General features: G+C 39.4%; 1 pseudogene; it reads left to right on the top strand.

Moving 5' to 3' along the window:
* Positions 1-5,369: 5,369 nt before the first annotated feature.
* LOC113927537 lies at positions 5,370-6,286 on the top strand (annotated as a pseudogene).
* Positions 6,287-24,670: the final 18,384 nt, after the last annotated feature.

Genomic DNA, 24,670 nt, shown 5'->3' with positions numbered 1-24,670 from the left:
AAATGATAGGTCCTTATGGAAATCAATGTATCGGTTCCTCAAAAAGTTAATCATAGTATCACTATATAATTCATCAATTCCACCCCTGGGTATATACCGCAAAGAATTGAAAAGCAGTGCTCATAGCAGCACTATTCATAAGAGCCAAAAGAAACAAGCCAAATGTCTGTCACCCGATAAATGGATAAACAAACTGTGGTATATCCATGTAATAGAATATTAGGTATTAGTCCAAAAAAAGAAATGAAGTACTGACACATGCTACAATGTGGATGAACCTCAGAAACACCATGCTAAGTGAAAGAAGCCAGACACAAAAGATCATATATCCTATGATTCCATTTATATGAAATAGCCAGAATGAGAAAAATCCATAGAAAGAGAGAGCAGATTAGTGGTTGCTAGGGGCCGGGGACAATGGAAAATGGGGAGGAGACTGCTTAACAGGTACAAGATATCCTTTTAGGGTGATGACGATGTTTTAGGACCAGATGTGGTGGTTGCACAACATTGTGAATGTATGTAATGCTGTTGAATTGTGCCCCTTTAATGGTAAATTTTATCTTATGTGACTTTTACTGCAATGAAAAATGAAATAAATTTTAATGGTTTAAAAATATATTTAATGAGTAGTCACTTTAGTAGCGAATTACTAGTTAAAGAGATAATGAGAAGAATATTGCAATCTACATAATTGCCACGTGTTCCGCTTGAATTTAAATATTAAAGGGTTCTTTTTTTGTCAACTGGTTGTATTTAAATCACTAACAAATTTTAGGGGCGCATGGGTGGCTCAGTCGGTTGGGCGACTGCCTTTGGCTCAGGTCATGATCCTGGAGTCCCTGGATCGAGTCCCACATGGCATTGGGCTCCCTCCTCGGTGGGGAGTCTGCTTCTCCCTCTGACCCTCCCCCCTCTCATGTTCTCTGTCTCTAATTCTCTCTCTCTCTCTCTCAAGTAAATAAATAAAATCTTAAAAAAATAAATCACTAGCAAATTTTAACAATTTTATGATCAACCCTGCAGTTCACTTTCATGAGATGATTATCATTGTGCAAATAACATTAGGAGGAATGTGAATGAGAGGATTTCTTGACTCCATGTGCTATATTTGAATTGGTATAGTTAATAAAATTTACCTACTCCACAACAGTAGAGAGAAGGAAGTTAGAATTGGTTAGACATGAAAATCATTAAGGTCTTCAGAAATGGGTGTGTCGTTGAATTCCGTATTTCATTGAATATAAGATGCATTTTTCCCTCACATTTTAGTATTGCGGAAGCTGCCTCTTACAGCACCCGAAGCCCAGTGGTTGTCATGGCATAGCTGTCATTGCCTGCACTTGTATAACCAGAAAGTGCTAACTGGGCCTCAGAACGTTCTTTTTTATTTTTCAGTGTTTATTTTATTTTTTTATTCAAGTACATTTAACATACAGTATTATATTAGCTTCAGGTATAAAGTATAATGATATAACAATTCTATACATTTCTGAGTGCTCATCACAATAAGTCTACCCTTAATCCCCTTTATCTGTTTCACCCATCTGCCCACGCACCTTCCCTCCGGCAACCATCAGTTTATTCTCTGTATTTAAGAGTCTGGTTTGTTTGTCTCTTTTTTTCCTTTGTTTTGTTTCTTAAATTCCACAAATGAGGGAAATCAGATGGTGTTTGTCTTTCTCTGACTGGCTTGTTTCACTTAGCATAATACTCCCTAGGTCCATCCGTGTTGTTGCAAATGGCAACGTCTCATTCCATTTTACGGCTGAGTAAATTGCGTTGTATATATAGACCACATCTTCTCTAGTCATTCATTCATCGATGGCCACTTGGGCTGCTTGCATATTTTGGCTATTGTAAATAAAGTGAAAAAAAAAGTAGCATTTGCAAATATCTTCTCCCATTCAGTAGGTTGTCTTGTCATTTTGTTGATGGTTTCCTTCACTGTGCTAAAGCTTTTTATTTTGGTGTAATCCCAATAGTTTATTTTTGCTTTTGTTTCCCTTGCCAGTGGAGACATATCTAAAAAAATGTTTCCATGGCTGATGTCAAAGAAATTACTGCCTGTTTTCTTCTAGGGCTTTTGTGGTTTCAGGTCTCACATTTAGGCCTTTAATCCATTTTGAGTTTATTTTTGTGTACGGTGTAAGAAAGTTGTTCAGTTTCATTCTTTTGTGTATAGCTGTCCAGTTTTCCCAGCACCATTTTTTGAAGAGATGGTCTTTTCCTCATGGTATATTCTTGCCTCCTTTGTCGAAGATTAGTTGACCATATTAGTGTGGGTTTATTTCTGGGCTTTCTATTCTGTTCTATTGATCTATATATCTAGTTTTTGTGCCATACTATTTTGATTATTACAGATTTGTGATGTATCTTGAAATCTGGGATTGTGATACTTTCAGCTTTGTTCTTCTTTCCCAAGATTGTTTTAACTATTTGGGATCTTTTGTGGTTTCATACAAATTTTAGAATTATTTGTTCTAGTTCTGTGGAAAATGTTGTTGCTATTTTGATAGGGATTGCATTAAATCTGTTGATTGCTTTTGGTAGTATGGACATTTTATAAGTATTGGTTCTTCTAATCCATGAGCATGGAATATCTTTCTGTTTGTGTCGTGTTCAATTTCTTTCATCAGTGTTTTATAGTTTCCAGAGTATAGGTCTTTTACCTCCTTGGTTAAGTTTATTCCTAGGTATTTTATTCTTTTTGCTGAAATTGTGAATGGGATTATTTTGTTAATTTCTCTGTCTGCTATTTCATTAATAGTGTATAGAAATGCAACAGATTTCTGTATATTAATTTTGCATCTTGAGACTTTACTGAATTAATTTATCAGTTCTAGTAGTTTGTTTGGTGGCGTCTTTAGGGTTTTCTATGTCTATTATCATGTCATCTGTGAATAGTGAAAGTTTTATTTTTTTCCTTACCCATTTGGATGCCTTTTATTTCTTTTTCTTGTCTGATTGCTGTGGCTAGGACTTCCAGTTGTATGTTGAATAAAAGTTGTGAGAGTGGATATCTTTGTCTTGTTCCTGATCTTAGAAGAAAAGCACTCAGTTTTTCTATCGTTGAGTATGATATTAGCTGTGGGTTTTTCATATATGGTCTTTATTATGTTGAGGTATCCACTCTAATCTAAGGTATCTTGAGGTATCTTTATTATGTTGAGGTATCTGCTCTAATCTAAACCTATATTGTTGAGAGTTTCTGTCATGAATGGATGTCATGAATGGATGTTGTACTTCGTCAGATGCTTTTTTTCTGCATCTATTGCAATGATCATATGGTTTTATCCTTTCTCTTGTTAATGTGATGTATCATGTTGGTTGATTTGCAAATACTGAACCACCCTTGCAAGCCTAAACTAAATTCCACTTGATAGTATTGATGATTTTTAATGTTTTTTTAATGATTATTTAATGCAGTTTGCTAATATTTTATTGAGGATTTTTGCATCTATGTTCATTGGGGATATTGGCCTGTAGTTTTCTTTTTTCATAGTATCTTTATCTGGTTTTGGTATTATAGTAATGTGCCTTGTAGAATGAATAGGGAAGCCATCCTTCCTCTTTTATTTTTTGGAATGGTTTGAGAAGAATAGGTATTAACCCTTCTTTAAATGTTTTGTTAGAATTCACCTGTGAAGTTATCTGATCCAGACCTTTTGTTTATTGTGAGTTTTTTTTTACTGATTCAATTTCACTGCTAGTAATCAGTCTGTTCAAATTTTCTATTTCTTCCTGATTCAGTTTTGGGAGATTATGTGTTTCTAGGAATTTATCTGTTTCTTCTAGGTTGTCCAATTTATTGGCATGTAATTTTTCATAATATTCTCTTACAATCTTTTGTATTTCTGTGGTGTCAGTTCTTTCTCCTCCTTTATTTCTGATTTTATTTATTTGAGTCATACCTCTCTCTCTCTCTTTCACTCTCTCTCTCGATGAGTCTGGCTAAGGTTTATCAATTTTGTTGGTCTTTCCAAAGAACCATCTCCTAGTTTCATCGATCTGTTCTATTGTCATTTTGGTCTCTATTCCATTTATTTCTGCTCTAATCTTTATGATTTCTTCCTTCTACTGTCTTTGGGCTTTATTTGTTCTTCTTTTATTTAGCTCCTTTAGAGGTAAGGTTAGGTTATTTGAGATTTTTCTTGCTGCTTGAGGTAGGCCTATATTGCTATAATCTTCCCTCTTAGAACAGCTTCGCTGTGTCTCCAAGATTTTGGACTGTTGTGTTTTCATTTTCATTTGCCTCCATGCAGTTTTTTATTTCCTTTTTGATATTTTGGTTGATCCATTCTTTGTTTAGTAGCATGTTATTTAGCCCCCATGTGTTTGTGTTCTTTTCAGGTTTTTTTCTTATAACTGATTTCTAGGTTCATACTGTGGTCAGAAAAGATAATTGATATGATTTCAATCTTTTTTAATTTATTGAGATTTGTTTTCTGGCCTAACATGTGATCCATTTTGCAGAATGTTCCATGTGCACTTGAAAAGAATGTGTATTCCACTATTTTTGGATGAAATATTCTGAATATATCTGTTAGTTCCAACTGGTCCAATGTGACATTCAAAGCCATTGTTTCCTTGCTGATTTTCTGCCTGGGTGATGTGTCCATTGATGTAAGTGGAGTGTTAATGTCCCCTACTGTTATTGTATTATTGTCAGTTTCTCCCTTTATGTCTGTTAATAGTTGCTTTATGTATTTAGGTGTTCTCATATTAAGTGCATAAATATTTACAATTGTCGTAGCCTCTTGTTGGATTGATTGTTCCCTTTATCATTGTGTAGTTCCTTCTTTGTCTGTCGTTACAGATTTCATTTTAAAGTCTATTTTGTGCAATATAAGTATTGCTACTACAGCTCTCTTTCTGCTTCCATCTGCATGGTAAATGATTTCCCACCCCTTCATTTTCAATCTGCTTATGTCTTTCAGTCTGAAATGAGTCTCTTGTAGGCAGCTATAGATGAGTCCTGCTTTTTTATCCATCAGTCACCCTATGTCTTTGAGTTGGAGCATTTTATCCATTTACATTCAAAGTAATTAGTGATAGGTATGTATGTATTTATTGCATTTAGTTACTTGTTTTATAGTTGTGTTTGCAGTTCTTCTCCATTCCCTTCTTCTCCTGCTCTCTTCCCTTGTGTTGTGATGGTTTTCTTTAGTCATATGCTTGGATTCCTTTCTCTTTAGTTTTTGCATATATATTACAGGTTTTGATTTGTGGTTACCATTAGGCTCGTATATAACATCTTATGTGTATAACAATCTGTATTAACTTGATGGTCACTTAAGTCGGAACCGATTCTAAAAGGCACTAAATTTGGGCCAGTTACTGGAGGTGGCAGCAGTGAGCGGATCCTTGTGGCCTAGAAAAATCCTGCAAAAATGTCTCTGTACCCATTTCTTGAATACCTGAAGGTAGACAAAGTTATTCAGGCTCAAACTGCCTTTTCTGCAAACTCTGCCAAGCCAGCAATTTTGTCTGAAGCTTCTGCTCCCATCTCTCAAGATGGAAATCTTTATCCTAAATTGTATCTGGAGCTCTCCCAGTACATGCGCCTGAGTTCAAATGAAGAAGAAATCCGTGCAAATATGGCCTCGGTCCCTGGAGCATCAGTTCAGGGGTTGGTAGAAAGACCTTCCAGTATGAACTATATGGTGGCTCCTGTAACTGGTAACGTTGCTGGAATTCGTAGAGGAGAAATTAAGCAAGAGATTCGTGAAGTCATTTTGTATAAGGATCAAGTTGGAAAAATTGGGCTCAGGCTCAAATCAATAGATAATGGTATATTTGTTCAGCTGGTCCAGGCAAATTCTCCAGCCTCACTGGTTGGTCTGAGATTTGGGGACCAAGTATTCCAGATCAGTGGGGAAAACTGTGCAGGCTGGAGCTCTAATAAAGCACACAAGGTCCTCAAACAGGGTTTTGGAGAGAAGATTACTATGACTGTTTGTGACAGGCCCTTTGAATGGACAATTACCATGCATAAGAATAGTACTAGACATGTTGGCTTTACCTTTAAAAATGGAAAGATAATACCCTAGTGAAAGATAGTTCTTCAGCCAGAAATGGTCCTCTCACAGAACATAACATCTGCAAACTCAACGGGCAGAATGTCATTGGGCTGAAGGACTGTCAAATTACCGACATACTGTCAACATCTGAGACTGTAGTTACTATTACAATCATGCCTGCTTTTATCTTTGAACATATTATTAAATGGATGGCACCAAGGATTATGAAAAGCCTGATAGATCACACCATTCCTGAGGTTTAAAAGTCATGGCACAATGGAAACTTCACCGAACTTCTCCAGTTTACTTCTTGGGCAACTTAACTTTATATTATGCACATGAACCTTTCTAGGAGTGAGAGCATCTGCTGCATGAAGACCTTTCTATCTACATTATGGCTGGGAATCTTACTGTTTTGTTTGGATAACTTGTTCATACTTCAAGAGCATTGTAGCCTTATCCTGGTTTTACAGATGTGAAACTTTGGACAGATTTACTGATTTTCATAGAGTAGTTTCTCTACTGGAAACCCGATGCTTTTACAAGCCATTATGATTAGAATGACTGATACAGGCTTAGCTCTGTGTTAGAACAAATCACCTTTACCTTACATATCAAGTAGTGCTGTTCATATTACTTTAGTTCTATGGTATAATTGCATTTTTAATGGGTTACCATAGTACATGTAGAATGACTACTTTTGATGGTTTTTTAGTTCTGTGGGTATGTGTGTGTGTGTGGATGGGTGTGGGTGTGGGTCTAAAATACCAATTAAGTACACTGGTTTCATTCCATGTAAGCATTATACAGTGTATGTAGGTTGCAAGAGATTGTGTTGCTCATCATTAAATTGTAACTACCTTTACTGAAAAATAAATTAATTAATAAATGCACTAAATTCCCCCCACAGTGTTTTATGTATATGATGTCATATTTCACATCCTTTTAGTTTGTGAATCCTTTAACTGATTTTTTACAGATTTTAAATTGATTTTACTGCTTTTGTGCTTTAACCTCTGTAAGGGTTTTATAAGTGATAATCTACTACTGTTATTATGTTTGTATTTACCTGTGAAATTTTTTCCTGTCATAGTTTTCATACTCCTGATTATGACCTTTTCTTTCCACTCAAAAAATTCCCTTTAACATTTCTTATAAAGTTGCTTTAGTCATGATGAATTCCCTTCTCTAGGAAACTCTTTTATCTCTCCTTCTATTCTGAAATAACCTTGCTGGATATTCTTTTTTTTTTTCCTTTAAATTTTTTTATTGTTGTGTTAATCACCATACATTACATCATTAGTTTTTGATGTAGTGTTCCATGATTCATTGTTTTTTTTTATAACACCCAGGGCTCCACGCAGAACGTGCCCTCTTTAATACCCATCACCAGGCTAACCCATCCCCCCACCCCCTCCCCTCTAGAACCCTCAGTTTGTTTTTCAGAGTCCATCGTCTCTCATGGTTCGTCTCCGCCTCCAATTCCCCCCCTCTTCATTCTTCCCCTCCTGCTATCTGCTGCTTCTTTTTTTTCTTAGCATATATTGCATTATTTGTTTCAGAGGTACAGATCTGTGATTCAACAGTCTTGCACAATTCACAGCGCTCACCATAGCACATACCCTCCCCAATGTCTATCACCCAGCGACCCCATCCCTCCCACCCCCCCACTCCAGCAACCCTCAGTTTGTTTCCTGAGATTAAGAATTCCTCCTATCAGTGAGGTCATATGATACATGTCTTTCTCTGATTGACTTATTTCACTCAGCGTAACACCCTCCAGTTCCATCCATGTCGTTGCAAATGGCAAGATCTCATTCCTTTTGATGGCTGCATAATATTCCATTGTGTATATATACCACCTCTTCTTTATCCATTCATCTGTCGAGGGACATCTTGGCTCTTTCCACAGTTTGGCTATTGTGGACATTGCTGCTATAAACAACGGGGTGCACGTACCCCTTCGGATCCCTACATTTGTATCTTTGGGGTAAATACCCAGTAGTGCAATCGCTGGATCGTACAGTAGCTCTATTTTCAACTGTTTGAGGAGCCTCCATACTGTTTTCCAGAGTGGTTGCACCAGCTTGCATTCCCACCAACAGTGTAGGAGGGTTCCCCTTTCTCCACATCCCCGCCAACATCTGTCGTTTCCTGACTTGTTAATTTTAGCCATTCTGACGGGTGTGAGGTGGTATCTCATTGAGGTTTTGATTTGGATTTCCCTGATGCCAAGCGATGTGGAGCACTTTTTCATGTGTCTGTTGGCCATTTGGATGTCTTCTTTGCAGAAATGTCTGTTCATGTCTTCTGCCCATTTCTTGATTGGATTATTTGTTCTTTGGGTGTTGAGTTTGATAAGTTCTTTATAGATTTTGGATACCAGTCCTTTATCTGATATGTCATTTGTAAGTGTCTTCTCCCATTCTGTCAGTTGTCTTTTGGTTTTGTGGACTGTTTCTTTTGCTGTGCAAAAGCTTTTTATCTTGATGAAATCCCAATAGTTCATTTTTGCCCTTGCTTCCCTTGTCTTTGGCGATGTTTCTAGGAAGAAGTTGCTGTGGCTGAGGTCGAAGAGGTTGCTGCCTATGTTCTTCTTTAGGATTTTGATGGACTCCTGTCTCACCTTTAGGTCTTTCAACCATTTGGAGTCTATTTTTGTGTGTGGTGTAAGGAAACGGTCCAGTTTCATTCTTCTGCATGTGGCTGTCCAATTTTCCCAACACCATTTGTTGAAGAGACTGTCTTTTTTCCACTGGGCATTCTTTCCTGCTTTGTCAAAGATTAGTTGACCATAGTGTTGAGGGTCCATTTCTGGGCTCTCTGTTCTGTTCCATTGACCTATGCATCTGTTTTTGTGCCAGTACCGTACTGTCTTGATGATGACAGCTTTGTAATAGAGCTGGAAGTCTGGAATTGTGATGCTGCCAGCTTTGCTTTTCTTTTTCAACATTCCTCTGGCTATTCGGGGTCTCTTCTCGTTCCATACAAATTTTAGGATTATTTGTTCCGTTTCTTTGAAAAAAGTGGATGGTATTTTGATGGGGATTGCATTGAATGTGTAGATTGCTCTAGGTAGCATTGACATCTTCACAATATTTGTTCTTCCAATCCATGAGCATGGAACGTTTTTCCATTTCTTTGTGTCTTCCTCAATTTCTTTCATGAGTATTTCATAGTTTTCTGAGTACAGATCCTTTGCCTCTTTGGTTAGATTTATTCCTAGGTATCTTATGGTTTTGGGTGCAATTGTGAATGGGATCGACTCCTTAATTTCTCTCTCTTCTGTCTTGTTGTGGTGTATAGGAATGCCACTGATTTCAGTGCATTGATTTTATATCCTGCCACTTTACTGAATTCCTGTATGAGTTCTAGCAGTTTTGGGGTGGAGTCTTTTGGGTTTTCCACATAAAGTATCATATCATCTGCAAACAGTGAGAGATTGACTTCTTCTTTGCCGATTTGGATGCCTTTGATTTCTTTTTGTTGTCTGATTGCTGTGGCTAGGACTTCTAATACTATGTTGAATAGCAGTGGTGATAGTGGACATCCCTGCCGCGTTCCTGACCTTAGGGGGAAAGCTCTCAGCTTTTCCCCATTGAGAATGATACTCGCTGTAGGTTTTCCATAGATGGCTGTTATGATATTGAGGTATGTACCCTCTATCCCTATACTCTGAAGAGTTTTGATCAAGAAAGGATGCTGTACTTTGTCAAATGCTTTTTCTGCATCTATTGAGAGGATCATATGATTTTGCTCTTTCTTTTGTTAATGTATTGTATCACGTTGATTGATTTGCGGATGTTGAACCAGCCTTGCAGCCCAGGGATAAATCCCACTTGGTCGTGGTGAATAATCCTTTTAATGTACTGTTGGATCCTATTGGCTAGTATTTTGGTGAGAATTTTTGCATCCATGTTCATCAAGGATATTGGTCTGTAATTCTCCTCTTTGATGGGGTCTTTGTCTGGTTTGGGGATCAAGGTAATGGTGGCCTCATAAAACGAGTTTGGAAGTTTTCCTTCCATTTCTATTTTTGGAACAGTTTCAGGAGAATAGGTATTAATTCTTCTTTAAATGTTTGGTAGAATTCCCCTGGGAAGCCATCTGGCCCTGGGCTTTTGTTTGTTGGGAGATTTTTGATGACTCCTTCAATTTCCTTAGCGGTTATAGGTCTGTTCAGGTTTTCTATTTCTTCCTGGTTCAGTTTTGGTAGTTGATACATCTCTAGGAATGCACCCATTTCTTCCAGGTTATCTAATTTGCTGGCATAGAGTTGCTCATAATATGTTCTTATAATTGTTTGTATTTCTTTGGTGTTGCTTGTGATCTCTCCTCTTTCATTCATGATTTTGTTGATTTTGGTCATTTCTCTTTTCTTTTTGATAAGTCTGGCCAGGGGTTTATCAATCTTGTTAATTCTTTCAAAGAACAAGCTCCTAGTTTCGTTGATCTGTTCTACTGTTCTTTTGGTTTCTATTTCATTGATTTCTGCTCTGATCTTTATTATTTCTCTTCTCCTGATGGGTTTAGGCTTTATTTGCTGTTTTTTCTCTAGCTCCTTTAGGTGTAGGGTTAGGTTGTGTATTTGAGACCTTTCTTGTTTCTTGAGAAAGGCTTGTATTGCTATATACTTTCCTCTTAGGACTGCCTTTGCTGTATCCCAAAGATTTTGAACAGTTGTGTTTTTATTTTCATTGGTTTCCATGAATTTTTTTTAATTCTTCTTTAATTTCCTGGTTGACCCATTCATTCTTTAGTAGGATGCTCTTTAGCCTCCATGTATTTGAGTTCTTTCCGACTTTCCTCTTGTGATTGAGTTCTAGTTTCAAAGCATTGTGGTCTGAAAATATCTTGCTGGATATTCTTGGCTGTAGTTGTGTTCTTTCTTTCTTTGTTTTCCTATCAGCACTTTGAGTATATCATGCCACTTTCTTCTGGCCTGCAAAGTTTCTGCTGAAAAATCAGCTGATAATCTTATGGGTTTTTCCTGGTATGTAACTGTTCTTTCTCCTGCTGCTTTTAAAATCATTCATGATCACTACTTTGTGCCATTTTAATTATTATGTGTCTTGATGTGGATATCCTTGGATTGCTTTTGTTGAGGGTTCTCTGTGCTTCTTGGATATAGAGGTCTGTTTCCTTCCCCAGATTCAGGAAGTTTTCAGCTATTATTTCTTCAAATAAATGTTCTGTCCCCCTTTCACCTCTCTTCTCCTTCTGGGATCCCTATAAAGTGAATGTTATTATGCTTGATGGTGTCACTGGTTTCCCTTAATCTATTTTCATTTTTTGTTATTCTTTTTGCTCTCTCCTGTTCAGCTTGATTGCTTTCCATTACTCTGTCCTCCAGGTTGCTGATCCATTCTTCTGCTTCCTCTAGCCTACTATTTATTCCACCTAGTATATTTTTAATTTCAGTTACTAAGTTCTTCATCTCTGATTGGTTCTTTTTTATATTTTTTATTTCTTTGTTGAAGGTCTCACTGAAATCCTCCATTCTTTTCTGAAGTCCAGTGACCATTACTTTGAATTCTTGGTGACCATCACTTTGAATTCTTTGTCAGGCATATTGCTTATTTCCATTGCATTTAGCTCTTTTGCTATTGTTTTGTCCTATTCTTTCATTTTAGATATATTCCTCTATCTCCTGATTTTGTCTATCTGTGTTTGTCTCTATGTACTAGGAGAATCATTTACATCTCCTGATCTTGAAAGTAGGGACCCTATGAAGAAGGGATCCTATGATGCCTTGTAGCACAATGCCCTCTGTTCACCAGAACCAGGGGCTTCAAGGGTGTCTTCTATGTGGGCTACATGTACCCTCCTGTTGTGGCTAAGCTGTGTTTGCCTTTAGTCCAGTCAGCTGCAATGGCCCACTTTGTCTGTTGTAGGCCTGGTTTGGTCCCTGGCTATTGAGGGGCCAGTCTGGGGCCACCATGGGCTTGTAGTTGGGTGGTGTCGGTAGTTAGATCAGATGCCTGACCTCGGCCATTTGCCAGAGCTGCAGCTGTCCCAAACTGCAGGGTGCTGTCCCTGCCTTGTCCCCTGAGAGGCTTTTGTTGGTGGGTGGGGACTACAGTCAGACCAGATGCTTGCTCTCAGTCTGTCTGCTGGAGCTGCAGTCAAACTCGTGTGTGTGTGTGTGTGTGTGTGTGTGTGTGTGTGTGTGTGTGTGTGGTTATTTTCCCCTCTGCCCAGGGCAGAAGTCAATTTGGAGTGACAAACAGTCCCTGCTGGGGCTGCTTACAGGATGAGAAGTGGCAGGAAGTGCTTATTAAACTGCTGCTGATGTGCTGTATCTACGTGGGGCTGTTCATTACGCTATCTCTTTAAGGACAGGGAATCAGTTTCCTATTACCCTATGGCTCTCCCAGAGCCAAGCCCCTGATTTTTAAAGTAGCCAGAGTTAAGCCCTGCTGGTTGTAAAAAACTTATGAAGTTAAGCCCCACTGGTTTTCAAAGCCAAATATTATAGGGACTCATCTTTTCAATGCAGGTCCTCCAGTGTGGGGCATCTGCTGTGGGCTCTGCTCCTCTCCCTTCTCCATGCTTGTGTGGTGTCCCTCCCGTTTGCAGTTAGTCTCACCGGAAGTTTGGTTCCCAACTGTGTCTCCACCCATCCTGCCCTTTTCTTGTTGTGGCCTCCTCTCATGATTAACTGTGGAGAGTCTGGTGTGCCTGTTACCTCAGGATCCACCTGGTCTGCTATCTTCAGAACATTCTTGATCAAAAACATAGATATTAGTGACTTGGTGTCAAAAACTGATTTCAAAGAGTTGAATTCTGAATATGAAAAAGTTTTAGGAATGCTTAACCGATTCATTTCAATTCTGTTTTCTTTTTCATATTGTACAGACATGCTGTAAAATACCTTTGCTAAGTAAGTCTTTAAAAGTTCTCAAAATGAGTATAAAATAAAAATTCAAGTGATAAAAAAGCACTTTGTCAGAGTTTGACATTTTTTTCTGCCTCCATAGAACATAAAGTAATGTGTCATATATTCAGTGATGTCTTAGATTTGATCAAATGTGGTAATCATTTTCTATAAAAATCTTAAACATATACATTATTTTAGAAAATTATCCATAGTTCCAAATATTAACACTAGTGCACCTTTCTTTTTTTTTTATAAAGAGAGAGAGATGGGGTGAGAGAATCTTAATCAGGCTCCATGCCCAGTGCAGAGCCCAACGTGGGGCTCAATCTTACAACCCTGAGATCATGACCTGAGTAGAAATCGACAGTTGGACACTTAACTGACTGAGGCATCCAGGCGCCCCTACTGCACCTTCTTATTTACAAGTAAGCATATTTTAATTCAGTAGAATTTACCTCCTTCAATAAATGTTAACTGAAAATCTGCAAAAAAAAAAAAAAGAACCTTATTAGGTACAATGTGGAATATCGAAATAAATAAGATGGCCCCAGCCTGGGTGGCTCAGATGGTTGAGCAACAACCTTTGGTTCAGCTCATGATCCCAGGGTGCTGGGATCAAGCCCCACATCGGGCTCCTGGCTCAGTAGGGAGCCTGCTTCTTCCTCTCCCTCTGCCTCTCCCCCTGCTCATGCTCTCTCTCTGTATCTCTCTGTCTCAAAATAGGTAAAATCTTTAAAAAAAATAAGATGGCCCCAGTCCCCAAAGAATTTAGAATCTAGTGAATAATTTATATTACTATTCTGGTGTGTTTCATTCATTTATTCCTTCAAAAATATTTACCAGGCAGTCAATCTGAGATTGTACCCTTGCCTGGCTTTCTATCCTCCCCCATCTTCCATCTCCCTCTACCTTACCCTTCTGTCCTGGGAGCACATCTTTAATAAATCATTTGCACACAAATCCTTGCCTCAGGGTCTGCTTCTGGAGCAGCCAACCTAAGACAAATACATAAATGATATTTGAAGCCAGGTGTCTAGATAAACTATAAGATATCAAGAGACTGGATACTCATAATTACTGTCTATATTTAATGTTTTAAGAGATTTGAGTGTTACTTTGTTTTTGGAACCAAGGCAATTCTGAATGTTTCCAAGTACAGTTGACCCCGAACAACATGGTTTTGAACTGCACAGACCCACTTATATGCAGATTTTTTATACAAATACAGTATAGTAGTGTAAATATATTTTCTTTTCCTTCTTTTCTTTTTTTTAAGATTTTATTTATTTATTTGAGAGAGAGAGAGCATGAGTGGGAGGGAGGCACGAAGGGAGAGGGAGAAGCAGACCCCCCACTGAGCAGGGAGCCTGATGTGGACCTTGATCCCAGCACCTGGGGCTCCTGACCTGAGCCAAAGGCAAATGCTTAACCCACTGAGCCACCCAGCTGCTCCATCTCTTCCTTATTTTCTTATTAACATTTTCTTTTCTCTATTTACTTTATTGTAAGAATACAGTATGCAAGACATTTAACATACAAAATATGTGTTAATTGTTTATGTTACTGTAAGGCTTCTGGTCAACAGTAGGCTATTAGTAGTTAAGTTTTGGGGAAGTTACATGTGGATTTTTTACTACATATGGGGTTGGTGCCAAAACCTCTGCATTGTTCCAGGGTCAACTATAAATCCTGCCCTTACATCGCTGAATTTATATAACAAACATTCAAGACTCAGCTGGACTAGGATTTCCTAACTAGGTCATCCCCTTGATATATAAATATTGGCTTCTGGACACAAGGATAAAAATGAATAGAGGAGGGGCACCTAGCTAGCTCAGTTGGTAGAGCATGTGACTCTTGATCTCAGGGTTGTGAGTGTGAGCCCCATGTTGGCTGTAGAGATTACTTAAATTATTTGAGAGAGAGAGAGAGAGAGAGAGCCATGAGCATAGAGGAGGGGCAGAGGGAGAGGGAGAAGCAGACTCCCCGCTGAGCAAGGAGCCCAATGTGGGGCTCGATCCCAGGGCCCCGGGATCATGACCTGAGCTGAAGGCAGATACTTAACTGACTGAGCCACCCAGGTGCCCCTAAAAATAAAAACTTAAAAAAAAATGAATAGAGGGGCACCTGGGTGGCTCAGTCCGTTAAACAACTGCCTTCAGCTCAGGTCATGATCTCAGGGTCCTGGGATCGAGCCCTGCATCGGGCTCCCTGCTCGGTGGGAAGCCTGCTTCTCCCTCTGACCCTCCTCCTGCTTGTGTTCCCTCTCTCACTGTCTCTCTCTCTGTGTCAATTAAATAAATAAATAGAATCTTTAAAAAAAATGACTAGAGGAATACGAGTGTGTGTGGGTGTATGTGTGTGTTGATATATGGGTACAGAGCAAGGACAAAGCAGTCCTATGTGTGTTGTTGGCTATTAAGGTAAGGCGAGGAACAGTCTCAAACTAGACTAGAGAATACATTCTGGATTCTAGAATTGTTTGCCACATATTCAAGAGTAATATAGTCACATTTCAAAAAGGAAAAATGACCATAAATGCATATCATTATTCACTCAAAACTATTTATTTTAGGTCAGTTACTATATGTCAGGCACTGTGCTGGGCACTGGGGATACAATGTGAATTGGCAGACATAAGTCTGTTTTCTCACTGCACTTACATTTTGAAGTTGAGAAGGAGAGACAAACGTTAAATAATTACCTGAGTAAGTATTTACGTACAATTACTTATGTTAAGAAAAAAAGTACGCAACATTATTAGAGTAAATAACTGGGGACTAAAGTAATAAGAAAGGCCTCTCTGAAGAAGTGACCCCCAAGCCGAGCCTGAAGGAGAAATAGAATTAAGCAGACATAGAGGCTATATGTTCTGGATTGGGGGCCCAAGAGGTGTTTCTTCAAACTCAAGCCCTAAATGATATTACGGCTGTGCTTTAGCCATAAGAACTACCGCAGCAAGACCACAGGTGCTTTGCCCTCCCAGGCCCCTTTTTTTCTGAATACAGACTTTGTCCTTGCCCTACCTGGAGGTCATCTGCTCATCTCTCAAGATTCAGTTCATGCCACTTCCTCTTGGAATCTTTTGCTGACTCCAAGAAATGTTAAACACTCCTGCTGCCATGTGCCTTGTGCATTCCTGGCACATCATAGGTACTTGGAAAATATTCATTAGATATCTAGTGAATAAATACAGTAACACCTTATTCAATAACCTTTTTACATGTTTAGCCCATCTCCAGACTCTGAGCTCCCTGGAAGTAGAGGCTATGTCTTGGTCATCCATCCGATGCTTGATTTATGGCACCCTTTTAAAGTTTGTTGAATGAATGCATGAGGTTAGGGAACTGGGTGGTGATAACAGAAAGCTAAGAGATGAGGTTTCAACATACACTGAGGTCAAATCATGGAAGGTCTTAAACGTCATTTGAAGGAGTTTGGACTTGTGTGGACATGGGGAGGCACTAGAAGTGTCTGAACGAGAAACTGACCGGTCTAGAGCCATGTTTTATGATGATAATTCCATCAGCAGAGTGCACAATAGGCAGAAGCAGGGAGAGACTGGAAGTGAGCGGACCAGGTAGGAAGTCATCTAGATGAGCGGTAGTAGAAAGGGATGGAGAAGGAGACGATTGGAAGGGAGAACCAGCTGCATCAGGCCCTGAGACCTGACTTCCCATGGGAGATTCACGCTGGGGCATTTGCCACCGGAGGCTGCAATTTGCATAAAATCTCTATAATGTTTCCTAAGAATTCTCCAGAGGCACATGAGTTTCCTAGTTAGGTAATTAAGAAATAGTTACATTCTCCAGAGAATAGCTAAATGCCCTAGATACTTTCTCCAATTCGGATTTAGCAAAGGGTGAGATAGCCATGCCAAAATTCCTTTTTGGTTAATTCCCCCTAGTTTCAAAATAAATAACCATTGAATAACAACCCAGCAACATCAATAACCTAAGCTTTTTCTAGAAATTTCACTATATCAGCTCCTAGATTCTGGGCTTCCTCTAATAACTAGAGTTAGTATTTCATTTTTATTGCTCCATCCCTCTGCAGCTCTAATTACCAATACGGTAGACAATGCTGTGGGTTTATTTGTTCATTCAAAGTAAACAAAATGAAAAAAAGGGGGGGAAGCATATAAAAAATTCAGACTGTATTACAAATTTTATACTGGAAGTCAGGAAATAGAAAACTTAAGATTCTCAAGGTACATGAATGTTAATTTATCTGCCCTGCATATGTTTTACAAGATGTTTCAATTTGAATCCTGAATCCAAACTAATCATCTGTAACGTGGGTAGGTTAACATTAGTATGATATATCTTTTGATTTTTTTAATTTCATGAAAAATATTTATGAGTGACTGTTCTGTGTACTTCTAAACATTTATGAGGGCCCATTAAATGCCAAGAACTGTACTTTGTATCCTTATGTATCTAAAACTTTAATCTTTGCAAAACTCCTGCGAGATGTTGTATTATTATATGTATTTAATAGTTGAAGAAACAGGCTCAGAGTGGCTCAGTGACTTGCCTGAGGTCACACAGTTCATAGGCAATGCAGCTGGTTGGGAATTCAAATCTACTTGACTCGAAGCCTCCCCCCATGCTGCTTGTCTCTAAGATTGAACCACACTGCAGTTCAGCTCTAACATAGCAAAACAGTTCAAGAAAAACATTGAAAATCTTCCCTTAAATAAGCAAGTAGAATTAAAGCTGTCTTTCATGCTGTCTGTGGTTAAAGCAGAGAATAAGCCCCTGTAAGCATAATAGTTGCAATGAGCAAAAGAAATGGATTCCCAAGAAGAAATAGTGTAACAACCGCAAAGTATATACTAGCTTTAAAATCATTTTCTTTCTAATGTAACTGTTTTCCAGAAGGTCTTGGCCCTGTGTCAAATGTCACCAGATAATACAATTGTAACAATATTGCAGGCTTCAGTGGACTGTTCCACTGGAAGCCTCACACTTTAAAAGCGTTTTCCCTCTGTGATGATACTTATTGTGTGGAACAATTCTCCAAAGCGTTTAAAGGTAATTGATTGCTTATTAATATTTACAACAGCCCTAACAGTGGTTTGAAAGTGAGTGCTGCTATTTGTGTGTGTCTCTCTCTCCCGATGTATAGAAAAGTCAGGGAGTCCCAACTGGATGCTGAAATTAAATGCTGGTCTCTGGCTCCAAGTCCAGTGTGATTTGTGCACTTGAAGATTATCACTTACTGGTTAATGTGAGAAAATACTAAGGGTAAGATGCTTTCCTTAAGACTACAGGATAAAAATACTACCTATCTTTTTTTTTCTACCTCTGAAGTTATGGAGGAAGGAATTTGTGGCTTCTTGTCCCGCTATGTATGCCACTGTTCCAGACAGTGAGTCACTCACTGCATCATCAGTGTTACGTGCTTCCATTTCATGGGCAGAGAGACAGAATCTCAGATACATTAAAGAAATGGCCCGAAGCTACTCCTCTAGCAAATGGCGGATCCAAGGTTCAAACCCAAGTTAAACAAGGCCCATGCTTGTCCCACCCTCTCAGTACTACATCTCTTACGTTTTTATTTTTAAATATTGGTATCTGTCAGAAAATGTTAGAGACAGGCATGAAAAAACACAAATACTTAAAATTCACAGATAACTGCCAATTCTTGTTTTCGTGTTTCTGCCAGATCTTTAATTAGAAAATCAAGACTGTTAGGTAGTCCAATTGGCTGGTATGAAATCCCATGCTTCACCCTGGTGGATGCTCTGCTGGAGGGAACAATGCTAAAAGGTGACCTTGACAACACACCAGGCAATCCATTTCTGTATAATTGGGATTTACTTTTATATATGTACTCCTGCTTGGAGAGTAAATTTCAGATATCATAATTTTACTTTTTAAATAGTGAATTCACAATACCACTAAGAAGCAACATCAATGGTTTTTTTTGTTTGTTTGTTTGTTTTTTGGTCATGGAAGTTCAGGATAAATGTTTTGAATCATTGTAATAGACTAAAACTTCTCGTTTCTTTCTCAAAGCATACTAATTTCTCAAAGCATTATAATATAGATGTTACAGGGAAATGCTAAATGTCCCTTTTTAAAGGGAGAAATATACAGAGCTGATAAGGAAAGGTTAGGGAGTAACTGCTGTCATCAAAAAGACAGAGAAAGGACCCCCCAGTCCTGGCCCCTCCAGCTCTGGCCATCCTGCTAAGGTGGCCTGACGCAGTGCCCCCGGGACCCCACGCGCACTCCCACTCCCGCTCTAGCTGGCCTGTAAGAGCCACCAAGCACATACGGTCTAAATGGGATGCTCCTACACAAGGCAATGCCTTCAAGACCAGCAGAGGGAGCTGTTCTGCCTAATTTATAGAAACAAACACAGAAAGTCAAACAAAATGAGGAGAAAAAGGAATATGTTCCAAACAAAAGAACAATATAAAACCCTGGGGGGGGGGGGCGGGGAATACCCTAATGAAATGGAGATAAGTAATTTAACTAATACAGAGTTCAAAGTAAGAAAATATATCAAAGGAAAAAAAAAAACAACTCACTGGTAAAGGCAAATGTACAGTAAAAGCAATAGATAAGCCACCTTAAAAAGGTTAAAAGACAAAAATAGTAAAATCAAGTATAACTACAATAAGTAGTTAAGGGATACAGAAAATAGCAAGATGTAAGATATGACATAAAAAACATAGAACATGGTGGGTGAGGTGGAGTAAAAATGTAGTGGTTTTAAAATACATTCAAACTTGAGCAACTATCTGCTTAAAATAAATTGCTATATACATAAGTCAATATATATGAGCCCAATGGTAACCACAAACCAAAAACCTATTATAGAAATACAAAAAATAAAGAGAGGGAGCCCAAACATAACACTAAAGAAAAAAACCACAAGGGAGGAGACCAGGAGAAGCAGAAAAGAACAGAGAACTACAGAAATAACCAGAAAACAATGAACAAAATGGCAATAAGTACGTATCTATCAATAATTTCTTTATTTGTAAGTTGCCTAAGTGTTCCAATCAAAAGACATAGGGTGGATAAATGGATAGACAAGTTTCATTTATATGGTACCTACGAGAAACTCACTTCAGATCCATATACATGAACAGACTAAAGTGAAGAGATGGAAAAAGATACTCCATGCAAACAGAAGCAGAGAGAAGCTGGAATAACAACACCTGTATCAGACAAAATGACTAAAACAATGACTGTAACAAGAGACAAAGAATGGCATTACATAATGATAAAGGGATCAATCCAACAAGAGGACACAACATTAGTAAATACTTACGCACCCAACATAGGAGCACCTAAATATATAAGGCAAACATTAACATAGAGGGAGAAATTGGCAGTGATACAATAATAGTAGGGGACTTTAAGACCCCACCTACATCAATGGATAGATCATCCAGAGAGAAAACCAATAAGGAAACATTGGCCTTAAACAACCAACTAGACCAGATGGACTTAATAGATATATACAGAACAATACTTCAAAAAAATGCAGAAAACACATTTTTTCTGAAGTGCACATGGAACATTCTACAGGATAGATCACATGTTAGGCCATGAAGCAAGTTTCAATAAATTTGGGAAGATTGAAATTGTATCAAGCATCTTTTCTGACCACGTGGTATAAAACTAGAAATCAATTACAGGAAGAAAGCTGAATACGCACACACATACACACACGGAACCTCAATAGCATGTTACTGAACAACCAATGGGTCAGTGAAGAAATCAAAGAGAAAATCAAAAAATACCTTGAGACAAATGAAAATGGACAACTTTCTAAAATCTGTATACAGCAAAAGCAATCTAAGAGGGAAGTCCATAGCAATACAGAACTGGCTCAAGGAACAATAAAATCCCAAACCCTAAATTTGTTATCCCAAATAAACAGCCTAACCTTGTACCTAAAGAAACTAGAAAAAATAAGAACAAATGAAGCCCAAAGTTAATAGAAGGAAGAAAATAATAAAGATTGGAGCAGAAATAAATGAAATAGAGACTAAAAAAACACAATAGAAAAAATTATTGAAACTAAGAGCTTGTTCTTTGAAAAGGTAAACAAAATTGATAAACCTCTAGCCAGACTCATCAAGAAAAAAGGAGAGAGGGATCAAATAAATCAGAAATGAAAGACAAGTTACAACTGACAACAAAGAAATACAAAGGATCATAAGAGACTACCAGGAACAATTGTACACCAAAAAATTGGAAAACCTTGAAGAAATGGGTAAGTTTTTGGAAACACACAACCTTTCAAAACTGAATCATGAAGATATAGAAAATCTGAATAGACCAATTATAAGTAATTTAAATATCCCAAAAAGCAAAGTTCTGGACCAGATGGCTTCACAGGTGAATTCTACCAAACATTTAAAGAAGAGTTAATACCTCTTCTTCTCAAATTATTCCAAAACATTGAGGAAGAAGGAACACTTCCAAACACATTTTATGAGGCCAGTATTATCCTGGTACCAAAACTGGACAAAGACATCACAAGAAAAAGAAGTGAAGCATAGCTGATTGGGAGCCATCTTTGAAGATCACCTATCATGTAGCTCACCCACCTCACCCCGAACCGTTTTCTCCCCATTTTGGAAACTTAGAAATTTTTTTATAATTATAGTTAATTTTTTTTAAAAATTTATGTTTTTATTAAGTTTATTTATTTAAGTAACCTCTACACTCAGCGTGCGGCTCGAACTCCAAGATCAAGAGTCGCATTGCTCCTCTGACCAAGCTAGCCAGGTGCCCCTAATTTATAGTTAATTTTGATGAAGAATAGAGAATTTGGGTCTGACCGACAGCCTCCTGTGTTAAGCCAGCGAAGTTCAGTATGAAGGCACTCAGTCCCTTCCTTCTTGGAAAGCCAGTGTGACCCGAGAGTCAGACGGCCTGAATTTGGCTCTTGACTTCACCATACACTGTCTCTTAGCGCTTGAGCTGGTTCGCGTCCCAGTGCTGCCACGAGACTCTTGTGTGCCAGCACTGGCCTGTAACTGCAGTAAGACACACTGGGCAGGAGCCACCTTTGGCTCCCTCAGAAATTCCAGGCAGTTGACAGGAGTTTCAAAAGGTCCAGGTAATGTGCTTTGTAATGTGAATATACTGAATAAATGGCAGGTTACAGGCAAGCATGGTCATAGACAGAAGCTAAGGAAACGTGCACTCACTTGGATTCATGTCATCCCCAAAGCATTTTGTCTTCAGCTTCATGGGGAAATGGTGCAAAACAGAACCTTACATGGCCTTAACTTTTTCAGTTTATTTCATTATACTGGTAGGAATTCAACTAATGACAGATTCATTTGGGAGAACAAATAAAACCAAAGCTTTGCTGACAAAGGCAATAAAATCTGCTAAGTAATTCCAGGAAGCATGGCTGGCTAGAAATGGGTGGAATGCGAAGAGACTGGTTTCAAGATGAGTGGGAGGAGATGGAAGACCCTCCTCACACCGTTCACGGGGAAGAAGGCAAACCAGGCTCCACTGATCTTCCAACAAACACCTAGAAACCAAACAACAGAAGCACCAAAAAGACCCAAAGCCTTTTTAGGTTTGACTGTGGGGTTGGGGTACTAAGGTAAGTTTTGGGGTAGGAGTGAGCTCCTTCAGTGGAATAAGAAGTATGTCATCCTTCTGAGATCTTGTCCCTGCATTCATGGTAGAGATAGAGCATGGGGGGGAGGGAGGGAGGGAACTGTCATCAGGCAGGGTGTTTTGTGTCAAGCCCCAGAAACCCACTATGGCCAACTTGAACAAAAAGGAATTCATTTGGAAGGATATTGAGGTACAGAAGGACAATGGAGAAAGGCAGTTACAAAATGGACAGGCCCAGGCATCTCCAAAGACCCCGGGAGGAGGGATTACTAAATGGTCTTATCTGGACATCCCCACTGGAAAGGATGAACCATTCCAACTATTCTCAGTCTTTTTGTCCCAAAGTTTAAAAGAGGAAGACAGCAATTAGCCTGGCAGGGGTGGTTTTCCCCGCCATTGGCTAGAGACAGGATGATGACCATGATGGAAAAGCCCATTCAATACATCCAATAGGAGAGGGGTAGTTCCTCCAAATGAGTGAGTGCTTTTGCCCAGGGAAAGCTAAAGGATGGTAGACTGCCCAAAGCAACACGGATCTGTTACAAAAGTCAGTATCAACATGCAAGAACGATACCCCCAGTGGTGAAATGAATGGTCCTGCCTCGGCGAGGCAGAATGATCAAGCATGGGGGCTGGGGGGTGGACAGTTGTGCGCTGCTTTTCTGCCAGAGGTGGCTTGTTTTGCCTTAAAGAGGCCGGGAGTTGAAAAAGAAGGATAATGACAGTCTGAGGCAACCTCTCAGAAAAACAGATCTATTATTATCCTGTGTCCCATTTGATCCTCCAAACTCCTATTCCCAGGTGAAATCCCAAACACAGAAGCATTCTTTTCCAAAGACCCACGCACTTATGGAAGGGAGAAGACTACTAGGAAATCAAATGGTAGTTTGGACTACTTAATTGTTTGCTTTTCTGTTAATCTTAGTGAGGGACAAAGCTTTGAGTAAAGAGATGGAGAAAGAGGTCAGTGGTTTGGGGGCCCTAGAGAAGTCGGGGCTGACCCAGGTGAAGTGTAAGTGTTTAGGGCAAATGAAGGTCCAGATCCCTGGAGAAAGGGGGATCCTCAGTGGAGGAGAGCAATTAGGTCTGGCATTGGACCCCGGAAAGGGAGAAGAACGCTCCTTTCTCTTCCTCCCCACAGGGGATGTGACTCCCACTCCCAGATTCAGAACTCAGGCTCCTGTTGTCATGTGGCCACATTAAGGGTTAAACCGCCTTCTGTGGGAAAGACTTTCAACCAAGTCACCACTTATAACCTTGTGACTGGGGAAGAAATATATCTCAGATTTCTAAGCACTGACTTAGAAACTGTTGGAGCTCAGCTTTTTCATAGATTGGGCACCGTCTATAACATGTCATTGATACTCTGTGATTTTGTTGGTGGGATTTACTCCGAGCCATCTGGCCTGGGGAGTTCCATCACCAAGCAAACGTCTCCCTTACGCATGTAATTTGGTTAAGCCCTTAATGATGCACAGTGGCTTTTATCATGTCTGCGTCGTGGCTTTATTTAGTCTGACTGATGAACTGGCTCAAATCCTGTGCCTCTGTGGAGTACAGATAAACAAGGGTTTAACAAACCCAAGGGTACTACACAGTCTCCTGGGGGGCAATGAGAGACGTGGGGAGCTTCTCAGAGTGCTATTCAGGGGCAAGAGCACCTCAGTCACCTGAGGCTAAGGGGAAAGAGAGGGGTCCGATTACCCAGGTTGGAGGGGGACCTCGGGCTCTCTGCAGAGGATTATATCGGAGCCTAGTTAAGTGAAACATCCTTCCCCTTGCCCTTGGTTTGCCCTCCCACTCCCCGGCCTCCCCAGGAGAACCTAAAACCACAAGAGGGAGGAAGAACAAAAGCAAGAGCACAGACCAGCCCTTAACTCATCCATCTTTCTCCCCAGGAGGGGCCACTGAGCCTCAGCCAGCCCTGCACCTTGGGAGGGCAAGAGCTGATGATGGAGCTTTAGAGTGGACTGACCTCTGTGTGTGTGTGTGTGTGTGTGTGTGTGTGTGTGTGTGTGTGTGTGTGTGTGTGTGTGTGTGTGTCGCGCGCGCGCGCGCGTGTGCGTGTGTGTGGTTTAAGAGTGCTGGAAATTGCAGTTTTGTGAAAAAATGCCTACAAGACTGATGTACTGTTTTAACCGCTGGAACTTCAGTTT

Source organism: Zalophus californianus, chromosome 7, assembly GCF_009762305.2.
Source record: "Zalophus californianus isolate mZalCal1 chromosome 7, mZalCal1.pri.v2, whole genome shotgun sequence".
Classification (NCBI taxonomy): Eukaryota; Metazoa; Chordata; class Mammalia; order Carnivora; family Otariidae; genus Zalophus; species Zalophus californianus.
Note: the sequence above shows the minus strand (reverse complement) of the source record. Positions and strands in the feature narration are given on the sequence as shown.